Below are 12,595 nucleotides of genomic sequence, written 5' to 3' on the forward strand. Positions count from 1 at the left end.
AAATAATTTAGACTTTTTTCAACTTGAACTGTAAAGCTTGGTTTGAATACACTATAGATTTTTCAAGATTCTGTTTATGATATGTGTACGCAGTTAGTAATACCTATTTAACTTCACTAGTAAAAATCAGACGTAAGAAGATTCTATGTTTACTTTTGTGTAGTCATTTTATAAACTTTACTGTTTGCAAAAGTTTAAATTAATCTAAATATCAGGGATGTTCTGGTACCTCACAGAAAACCCTGGCCCCTTTTTGGCACAACTTTTTTGAACTTTTGTTCATCGATGCTGTTCAACTTTGTACTTGTTTTGGCTTTTAAACTTTTGTATCTGGGCGTCACTAGTAAGTCTTGTGTGGACAAAATGCACTTCTGGCTTATTAACATTTTAAACTTCTTGCCTTATCTTAGCTATTATTCGTGTGTTTCTTTGTCAATTGTGTTCTCCAATTTTTTTATATTGTAGTCCTGTAATGTTGTGTTGTCATTTTAATGTTATATTTCACATGGCCATACAAGAGGGAGATTTGGCATGCCACAAAACCAGGTTTAACCCACCATTTGTTCCTTTACAAATGTCCTGTACCAAGTCAGGAATATGGCCATTGTTATATTATAGTTCGTTTCTCTGTGTGTTACATTTAAACGTTGTGTTTCCGTTGTGTCGTTTGTTTTTTCTTATTTTTGAGTGTACATTCACATTACTATAAAACGTGTCACGGTACTTATATATCCCAAATTCCTGTATTTGGTTTTGATGTTATATTTGTTATTCTCATAGGATTTTGTCTAATGCTTAGTCCGTTTCTGTGTGTTTAACATTAAAAATTTGTGTCGTTGTTCTCCTCCTAAATTTAATGCGTTTCCCTCAGTTTAAGTTTGTTACCCCGATTTTGTTTTTTGTCCTCGGATTTATGAGTTTTGAACAGCGGTATACTACTGTTGCCTTCATTTCTCCGCATATATTTGTTTAATATTTTTTTCTCAGTAAGGTCAATTTGAATTGTGAGATTTATGATACCTCGCAGTTGCAATTTATAGGAGCTTTCATTTTTATTGAACAGGCTCAGCTTGAAGAATGTATCGCCTAAAGTTTAAAAATGAATCTTCAGGGGATTAATGAAATGTGTTAGGTGTCCGATTTGTCAGTTTAACCGTTGAGCGGTTTGTGGGCACTTGTATAAGCTTACATGAAAGGTATCGATAATGTTCTTTCTTTATATTCCCCATTTTCATAACCACCTGATGATTGTGAGGCGTTTTATATAATTCTCAATAATTTTCAGTACTAATGTTTTTGCAGTGATGAGTAATGCAATATGTAGAAAATAGTTTAGTAGCTTGGTATCGATCTTTATTAAAAAGTTCAGAATTTTAGTAATTGATATAGGACGCTACGTCTAGCTCTTATTTCAAGATTCAGCCTCTTTAGAAATGACTGCTGAGAGAAAAACAAACAGAAATTTGGTAACACGTAATTTCGATTAAAGTTAATTTACTCATGGCTTTATACGCATTTATTCTATTTCATCCTATTTGCCATCTCTACCACAACCACCTGCAATAACGAAATTATCGTATACAAAAATTTAACCTTAAATTTACAAAAACTGCAAAGATTTGATAGAATAGCGTTAGAGGAAGAATTTTCACGAAATGATAAAGTTTGTTATGGGCATGGCAAAAGATAGAGAACTCGAAGGTATTATTCTGTTAGGAGAGACGTCTGTAGAGGATATGGCATTTGCACTAATAAGTATCAGATCGCTTCTTACAACTACGTATGGCGTTTGATGCTTGGTAATCCACGCTCTGATGCCCCGCATTAAACATGCTAATTTCTGATTCAGTAAATTTGGATACAAAGTTTGAATTACGAAATTCCATGGATCTACAAGAACATGTAATATAATACAAGGCATAAGAATTTAATACAATTATTAAAAACGGGGTTGGAAAATATTTGAAAGTTATTTTTAAGGACCATAACAAACAATTTTCACCACAAACTTAAGTGACAACGGAGTGCATTCAAAAATGAATTCCACTTTGACAAGTCAGTACGAGGTACATTAAGCAATGCGTGCAAGAAGATAAATATGTTTCCGAATCGTCTTCGTATTGTCTGTAATCTTCGAAAAACTGCCGGTGAAATAAAGAATAAATCAAAATGTTAATACAAATACATTGTACAAATAGTAGTATGATGCAAAAAATATGTATTCACAACATATCTTACCTAACTTAATTTTGTTTCTACAAAGACAGTCATATCATAAAACAAAACCTTCGCCAGCCGAAGTATAATTATGACAGAACCTCACACGATCAGATTATTGATTGATTATCGTAGGACCGAACACTTATTGATTGATGAACGTTCACTCACAATAATACAAACAAACAAAGCTCAAATTCAAAAGACTTATCAACGAAAGAAGCATACAAAATTTCATTGTTTTAAATAAAGATTCCAATAACAAAACATTCTAATCAAACTTGCGTAAGTGTATTTTGAATAAGAAATTAAAGAAACAACAGAAACGACTGCCTCTGTTTCATTTTTAGACTTATATCTAGAATTTGACACAAGCGGTCATTTCAGTACCAGAATCTATGACAACTAGACGATTTAAATCTTGAAATTATCAATTTCTCTTACCTTATTAGCAATATACCAACTTCACCTGCATATGTTGTTTACATTTCCTCAACTCATTCGGTATTCAGGAGATTGCAGCTGCTTCTCAGACGAGTACTCTCAAATCGTATTGTCTTGTTAATTCGACCTATTGATACTATTTGTAATACTTTTTTGTTATTTTATATTAATATGGATCTTGTCTATATATTGTCTATAGTACCATTAAAACGTGGAGAGTAGTCTCCTTGGCACTCATACCACATCTTTCTCTATCTATTTGTAAAACGTCACCGGTGTCTGAGCAGAAGGTTGATAAACCAGGTGTATTTCAAAGAACGTCTCATACTTTTTCTATGAAAGTTCATTGGAATATACCAAGAATTGTTTGATAAATATTTTGTATCAACTTCACAATAGTACACGATGGTCTTGAAGTATATATTCTAGGCACTGAGGTTGTTTATTATCGTGATAACATGTTATAGTATTCTTTGATTTTTCTTTGTAAATTATTACTTTTACTGTTTTAGTAATTTTTTTAGTAATATCCATTTGACATGGCCCGGTTCTTATACATTCTGGCATTGTGGTATTGTGCTATGGTAAAATTGTGTATTTGTTTTCTTTCGTATTACTTATGTGCTTTGTCTATATTGCTTTTTGTTTTTCTTTGTTAAGATATTTCTTTGTTAATATATTTGATTATTTTATGGTGAATTAAGATAATAACACAATATTGACTGATGTACCCCTATTGTTGACATTTTTACCTATGATGTCTGTTTGTATTATTCAACATAATTGTTAATATAATGACATTTTATGCGACTGTCATACAAGTGGGAGTATTAGCTAGCTATAAAACCTGGTTTAATCCACCATTTTGTTACATAAGCAAATGCCTGTACAACGGCCGAAATATGTCAGTTGTTATCCATTCGTTTGATGATTTTGAGCTTTTGATTTTGCAATTTGATTTGGGACTTTTCGTTTAGAATTTTCCTGTTAGTTCGATATTTTTATATTTTACTTTTTTCAGACAATTCGACAAAGGATATTTTTTTATGGGTGACAAGTGTCATTAAAAAATTAGGAACGCATGTGGACCTCCTTACAAGCAGCAAACAATAAAGAAGAGCAAACATTACAAGATAGTCAATCACACAATGAGGTAGACAGTCCAGTGGTTCATCTGTCAACAAAAAAGAGGGGTCATACCGAAATGTCGTAATAATTCGAATTATTATTGATCTGTTTTGACTATAAACTTGTTAGTAAAAATAATTCCAAAAACAATGTTAATGTACTCCAGTCCATTATGAATTTCTATCTACTTAAAATATAATATTTCTTTGTTTATCCTTTTTTATGTATCATGTCAGATCCGTATCTTCAAGCCGAATGAAAATTTATATGTTTTATTAGAAGTATCTAAAATCAGTCCTGGATAGTACCGAAAACACTGACATTTGAAGGATGGCTTTACAACGTTCAAAAATGCAACAATAATCGACATAGAGTATAGTCAAATATCATGTATGTTTGTGTGTTAAATGGTTGCAAAGGTAAACTGTCACGATAACCATGATAAGCATTTATATGAATGCCAGGCTAAATCTATAGTTTTTTCCCTATTTTACTATATAACTTTCATGTATGGGCTCATGTAAAAACTAGACAAAACTGAAGGTTAAAAAAATAATTACAACTTCTAAATATGTATCGTTTAGTAGTACATTAATCTTTCATCAAATGTGAAGAGTTGAAAAATTATGTGTTGTATTAGAAAAAGTATATTGCCGGATATTTACTTCATTTTAAATGGACATATGCACATAAGATAAATATTCTGAAAGAACATTATTCTACGACAATAATATTAGTTCAGATACTATCTTAATATTGATAAGGGAATTTCGTAATAAAGCATCGAATTCAGATTTTACACGTTTTTTTTTTAAATGAGCGGAATTTGAGTAGGCTTGTTTATCGCGACATCATTTGCTCTCCTTAAAATGGTATTACATAATCTATACTAAGTTATGTTTCACATCATAAAATGCTTAACTTTTTTTGTGCTTGTTTTTTCTTTTTAATTTCTTTTTAATATATTACAATGAGCATTTTATAAGCAAGTTAAAAAAAATTGAGCATCGGGCAAATCTATTTTACTGAACAGACAGGTAAAAATGGAACAAATAGTATGAAAATTAAATGTTTCAAATAGTATATGCAATATATGTATAGTCTAATTCGGTAGGTCACATTCATGAAAGGGAAGGGGGATTGTAGTTTCGACGTAAGGAACATATCCGATATCATCTGTGAAACGGTTATTCCATAACGGTCAACCAACTCGTGATGGCGTCCGTAAAAGATATGCTCTTTAACCTTGCTTTGTATGAAAGATAAACCTTGATTAAGAGATCATAATTTTACATCCAATTTAAACGCTTTTTATAGAATATGGAGTGGTATGTGGAAGTCTCACAAATTTACCCACAATTATCTTTGATCGAGGGAAATATAATTTATTGGAGGAGAAATGATGACCTAACCATGACTTATTATCAGATTGCTTCGTTTGGAAACCAATATTTAACTGATGCGGTCATGTTGATCTGAACAGCTTTTATATTTGTATAAAAAAATTAACGGAGAACAAATATGTAACACAAAAACAAACGACAACCACTGAATTACAGGCTCCTGACTTGGGACAGGCACTTACATAAATAATGTGGAGGGGTTTAACATGCTAGCGGGATCCCAACCCTCCTCCTAACCTGGGACAGTGGTATAACAGTACAACATAAGAACGAACTATAAAATGATAAAAATCAGTTGAAAAAGGCTAGATAACCATAGTTTAATGCAACTACTTTCTGATTTGCATCGTTATCCTAGTTTTGTTTTAAAGTTTAGCATTAAACGAGAAAACATAAAAACACGCCACGACCAAAGAACATTTTTTTAGGCTATGTTCGTTGTTTTAAAATGGAATTAGAAGGACTAAGACAAAGTATATGTTAAAATTTGAGAAAATTGTGTATGCAGTTAGAACTCGTTAAATTTCATTAGAACATCGAAAAAAAATGTATGTAGCATTTTTATTTCAGATATACAATCATTGCAAATATTGTGGAATGATCTGTTAATTTATTGAATGAACGTAAAAAAAGCAACGAAAAATGCAGATTCTCACTTTAAATTGTAATTTCTAGACAGTACATATTAAATAAAATATAAAATATCAATATAAAAACGGTATTAATCAAGTCAAAATATCAACGAATAAACTACATAATTTGATATTAGCATGGCTGTCTACATTACAACTTCTTAAATGTTAAAACTCTATTTGTTTCAGCAGAAAAAAAATGGTATACATTCAAAATCGTCTATTTTTTTTTACTTTGTTGTGAACATTATAATGGAAGATAGAAGTATGAAAGTTAAAAATTTCAAACTTAGAGTTAGATTGATGTCTTTTAGACAAAGTATAACAGAAACTGCAGAATAACCACACTCGTCAAACTGAACTTCAGTAAACCTAAAAAGAAATGATATCATATTAATAACAAACCTGATTTAAATTCATTAACTTCAAGCGTAACCCTGTAATGAGCGAGAAAAACATAAAATTCCTAAAAATATAATGAAGGTTTTTAATGTTATCGTCTCTTTGGTTTTCTTTTTACATAGAATTTAATTTAAGACGTTCACATCAGAAATACGTAACCACGATTCCTTGTAAACCATTGGAGGACATTGTTTTGAAAAGAAATTTATCCCAATAATGATCAATAGTATAGAATTAATGATAAAAAGAGTCAACATTTAGCCAAAAACGCCCATCTGATACTAATAAATGTGAAATATGGACGTGGTATATCGAAGTCCTTTTAAAATCCTTGTACGTAGAGATAATAATATGAAATAGAATAAAAGAGGGACGAAAGATACCAGAGGGACAGTCAAACTCATAAATCGAAAATAAACTGACAACGCTATGGCTAAAAATGAAAAAGACAAACAATAGTACAAATGCCACAACATGAAAAACTATAGAATAAGCAACACGAACCCCACCAAAAACTAAGGGTGATCTCAGGTGCTCTGAAAGGGGAAAAGATCCTGCTCCACATGTGGCACCGATCGTGCTCATGTTATAACAAATTCGGTAAATAGTCTAATTCGGTAGGTCACATTCATGAAAGGGATAAGGTGTATCATAATGACTAGCACAACAATGGTCCTAGAACTAGTGTTTTGGGGTTGTAGCGCTTTCTGTCCTCATTCGTCTTGGATCTGTGCTGTCCGATCTTTTGACAGCGAAGTTTTTATAAATATCCGCCTGATCAACCGAAAGCCAAATCATGCAACACCCATCGGTCTAACAACCCACTATTCAGACATCTGATTAATTTAACAATTCATTACTTTGACAGAAATGTCTTAATGGTTTCATGCTATCGTTTCTGCAAGAGGCGTCCATCGCCGACTTGATCAATTTGAAAGACTTTAAAAATGTATTTTCCAATCATCCATCAAGTACGTGACATTTAGGAGTGAGAGTAAAGACTGGGGAGCTCGGAGTAAGAATAATATGTCGGACTGTGATGATATGTCTTACTTTAGACTGTTACCTAGTGAACTTAAATGGTTATAAAAATCCTGATTAGTGTTTTGGTCAACTGCAAGGCAGAATGTTTATTATATTCTCATGATTACCATCTTGCCGTCCTTAATACTACTTCGTATATGATGTTTGTCGTTGGACGTCAATCATTTTCAAATGCATACATGTCCGTCTAGATTGAGAGTTTTGTTTAAAAAAAAAATATACATTGTATATAACAAAAAATTCTGTCTTTCATTGATAATTAAGATTAAGATTGGTTTTTTTTTCATCTAGTCCACTTTAACTCTAAAATATTATATTTACAACGATCAGAATGAATACAATAGTATTCTGCTATTTGAAAACTAGTTTAGAAATAGATGTTGCATGTGTACCAGAATGTCAAAACAAACTGGATTTAGAAAATATATACATTTTTTATATATAAAAAAAAGAAATATGACAATTCGAACTAAGCAGAAATGTAAGTAAGGAGATGAGAAAGTGAGACAATTAGAGAATTTTCCATCAAAGGATATATTGTTAGAAACTATAGGGCCCTGCAGGGATTTCAACAGTGATCAAAATCCACACTGCACAGTATAAGTTATATAAGGACACAGCTTGACAAAATGTGAAATAATTAAAAAATAAAAAAAGGAAACCAAAGGACTGTCTGAACACAAAATCATTTGAAAAAATTACATCAAACCCTTTGACAATAATAGTATCCATAAAAGGTCCATGCTGTTTTGTTTTGGACTTATGGGTTTCAAAATCAAAAGCATTATGACTGGCGGACTAATTGGCTGTTAAATACATTTTTTATCAGACTGTTGTGGTCACCAGGTCATTAAAAACGAATTTTTATTTAGACAAATGTGATGGCGGACTACAATGTTTTTTGTTGAGATACATGAATCAATTGTACAAACGAACTATGTATTTCCGTAGAATGCTATTCAAGTAGTTTGTTTTAAATTTAATTCGACTTTCCATTGAAAAGAAATAATGTTTAGGGATTGTATTGGCGACCATGTCAATCTTATACTGCAAAAAAGGTATGATTCAAAATGTGTTGTACGCATCTATGAACATTATTATCGCTTGGTTGGTGCATGTGTTTGGTGGACCATCGGTCCTTGGAGGCACTATCCGCTAAGAAGCTAGTGCTTCGGAACAAAAAATGGTTATAAATTGGGATATTGTGCATAAATTTAGTTGCACCTCTTACAGGTACTGATTAACTTTAAACTAGCTGCAAAGCGATGGGAAATGTCCTTGTCTACATGATCAATCTTTTATTTACCTAGGTCCTAGCATCTAAGGAATGAACTTTTTATCAAGTTCTATTTTTTTCTGATTATGTCAAAGTAGCATATATTTTCCAAATGATGAAAAAAATACATTTTAAATGGAGGTTGTTTTCCTTTGTTTTAAATAGACTCCATGTAAATAACTCTATTCCAATCAACTGTGCATGCTTGTTGTGAAGTCATTGGATCACTGTTCTAGAAGGTTTTTTTTCCTAAAGCAATTCATATTGATTTATCTTATTCGATATTTATGATCTTCCGATCAACACATAAACCACAGTTAGTACATGTACAGTAGTGTATGATTCATGATTTATTGAAGCATGGTAAGGCGAGGCAAGTTATCATAACCACAACTACACAGATAAACATTATAATTATATTTTTACAGAACTTTACGAGCAATTTGAAACATTTTTTTTGAGACGAAACAAGTTGTTTGTACTAACTGTCCAATTTCTCTCAAGTAGATGGTATGTTACATTCACTATCAATACGTGTTACCAAATAAAATACTATTAATGTGTCAAGTAAATCACAATGACACTTTAATTTGCAAATTTTTTTCCAGGTTCAAAGTTTAATATTCAGTCTCAAATACTGGTTTAAACGAAAAACAATTTGTATGAATTTTATAAATATTTACATATTCACAATTATTATTCCTGTAAAAAAATATGTTTATAACTAATTATTTCAAACTAAATAGTACAGCTTTATTACGAAAAATGCTTATATTTCTCTTCAAATGATGTTACCTGCTGAATTACTATTTCCCACTTGACGTTCAATCACATGTAGTTTGCTTTTTACGGTCACTCTGTTATCTTCTTCTCTTGTACTTCGTTTTACCTTCCATTCCGTACTTTTACACGTAGCATTCTAAAATTGAAAAAAAATATTCATTTCTCATATTTTCCGATCCCCACTTTTGTGGCTTTGGCAGGTAATTTTTTCCTTCAATTATATATGACAAAAGGAATTTCATGAAGATACTTTTCATTAATTATTCTGGAAAATAAAGGTTCAGTTAGCTAAGTAGTTTCTAAGATATCCTCTTATATAACTATTGCAGAACTCATGTATCGAACATTTATATAGATGGTAATTTTTCGTTTTTATAGTTTATATTGAAAACGCAGTTTGAGCTATTCCTGTGTAGTCCGTTTGAATACTATAAATCTGCACAAAATTATGATAAAAAAGTAGATTATCAAATTACAATTCTTATTTTGCTATCTATATTTATCTATGTTATATGCTTCAAATGTCTGATTAATATCCAACGATGGATCATATAATTGTTATACAGTACAATACACAATATAATATATAATAGGGAAGTCCAAACGGGTATAACATCACATTTTGTTTATTTAATGTTGCCCAAAAAGTAAATGAAAGAGGATTATCAGCAGTATGGTAAGGCACAAACCATCAAAGTATAAATTCAAAGCAAGGACCTATTCTTCCATCAATAATTTACGAAATATTAAGGAACCAGAATGTTATTAATTCTTATATTCCTGTGCATGTACAAAGTTGTTGTCGGGTTAACTTACACAACAGTTTTCGGTAAATTAGGGAAAATATTTTAAATGTATTCGATATCGTATATTTTTTTACCAAAAAAACGTTAGCCGTTGTAAAGATATTTTAAAGTTAAATTGGTAAATTGTATAGCAAATTTTAAAAAATACATGAGGTGAAGTTTTAATTTTTAGTGGTAAGTGGAAAGTATTAGTTTGAATTTTCTTTGTTCGTTTGTAACTACTGGTCAATATATGAGCACTTTATGTGTTACTTCTCATCTCTTTTAATAAAGTATTTAACTTTTTAAAAAACATAACAGTAGGTAGTTTATAATAATCATAAAACTACAAGGTATGCCGGAAGTACTAGTGTAAATAAAAATCCATGGTTTCAAACGTCAAATTTTGTAATCACTAAACATTTCACCATTGAAAAACATAATAAAAAGAGATGTTTGTAAGATGCGCAGGATCTTATATGCGAAAACAGTACATTATTTTAAGATCGCTCGAAATGAGGAATAAATTCAAATCAATTATTAGCTATATTAATAAAGGGACAACGTTAAACATGTAGTGTTTTTTTGTGATGGATGGATACCCCATACCCTCTTTTTTTTATCTTGTATAAAGTTCTTTAATATATACATACCCGGAAAAGACGCCAATAACCATGGGTGGAGACGTCAAATTTATCAGCCTTTTTTAGTGGTTACAAACTTATATTATTTTTTTTCACTTATTACAAATAAAAAAAAATCAATCCTATTACTAGTAATTTATGACGAAGAATACCTTCTCTACAATGTTCAAGTTTGATATTTTTACAATTGAGAAAGAATCCTAATTTTCACATTTTTTTCTCTCGAAAACTAGCACTGTGAAATATATTTTGTTTGTTGATGTCTTTACAACTCGCCTAGGTAAAATATGTAAAATTATAAAAATGATATATGATATGAAACTGTTTCGCACGCCCTTCAGATACCCATTTTAAGACAAGACATTTGTATTACAATATTCACCACAAACATCACATACACAGACCTTGTTTTTTCATCATAATATACTTACGGCGTTCAAAGCGCATAACTCAGGTTTAGACTTTGGACACACTTTAACGTCACACTCAATAGTTATATCAGCATCAACGTCGAAATGAAAACCAAACATTTCTGCATACATAATTTGATCTGTCAATCTTTCAAATTGGTGCATTAAATGTAAACTTTTTGATTCTGTAGAAAGACACCTACAAGTAAATATAAATCACAGAATGCATCACCATTTGTAAATCTCTAAACTCATTTATATACTAGTCAACAAAAGAAACGATACACGACTTTTTTTTTCAAATTTAAGATGAAGTTTTCCGTTTATAGGACTAATATTAAAGGTAGTAATACTTAATAACCATGGAAATATAAATCTGTTTAAAATAATAGTTTTGCTTTCATGAAGTCATTTGGCGAAAATTAAATTATTTGACAAAAATAACATAAAACGACAATTTCATAAAACAGAAGTTCCAACTATTGATGCCAACTTTTCATTTCAAGGTAAAGACAATGTTTGCCATCAATTCTCTTTTTAAAATCATACAGTTTCTTCGTTTATTTGTAAAGCAAAGTTCGGCCCCACAAGAAATCGTAGAAATGAATACATTATCGATTGATTTACCATAGACAGTATGTATAAAGTGAAAATCCAAAACACAATTTTAAAACTAATCCGAAAGGTCCCAAATTTACGGTGTGTTGTTTTCATATCTAAAGCATTGATTTGAGACGCAAAGATAATTGCACTCTATGATTGTTTACACGGAATTTAGTTACTTTCCGGTTACTTTCCGACAGGTTTTGATTTTCATTATCATATGTGCATACATTGCAAATGAAAGATCTTAAAAGTTGTGCATCTTATTTTGTGTTTTATCGAATACTTTTTGATAAATTTAATTCAAAAGTCGTGTATCGTTTCTTTTGTTGACTAGTGTATGTAACAGTAAAGGTTGGTTATTATTGACACTTTGGATAAATCAATAAAGCGTCATAATACAGTACATGGTATATAAGGCATGAAAATGGAATTGTTACAGATCAGCTTATATATTTTTGAGTGAACCCCTGAGGGTTCACGCATATTTATTAGTTAGAAATATGGTCTATGGAGGAATATTCGGAAACTTTCTTTTTGTTCATTCGGAACATTTTTTCTTCTTATTTGTATTATCATCCTGCAATTAAGAGCACCTCCATACGGGGTATTCAATATATTTAAAACATGGCAATAAAGAACTTTACACTGATTGCTTACTCACTTATATGCTATATATATATATTATTATAAAATATAGAGTTGAAAATCTATATAGAAAAAAACGAAATAGCTATCCATACGTATAATTTTTAAAGAATAATAATGATTCAAAACATGGACACATGTACCTCAGTCTTCCAAACATTCATAAAATTCATTTA

The 12,595-nt window shown here is 30.7% G+C and overlaps 1 long non-coding RNA gene across 1 annotated transcript; it reads right to left on the minus strand.

Moving 5' to 3' along the window:
* Positions 1 to 5,835: 5,835 nt before the first annotated feature.
* LOC143079155 (uncharacterized) lies at positions 5,836 to 9,473 on the minus strand. Its single transcript, XR_012979344.1, has 2 exons — positions 9,342 to 9,473; positions 5,836 to 6,196 (listed from the first exon to the last, which is right to left on the minus strand). It is a non-coding gene; the product is annotated as an uncharacterized LOC143079155 (long non-coding RNA).
* Between the last annotated feature and the right edge of the window lie 3,122 nt (positions 9,474 to 12,595).

This window comes from Mytilus galloprovincialis, chromosome 6 (assembly GCF_965363235.1).
Source record: "Mytilus galloprovincialis chromosome 6, xbMytGall1.hap1.1, whole genome shotgun sequence".
In the NCBI taxonomy this organism is placed as follows: Eukaryota; Metazoa; Mollusca; class Bivalvia; order Mytilida; family Mytilidae; genus Mytilus; species Mytilus galloprovincialis.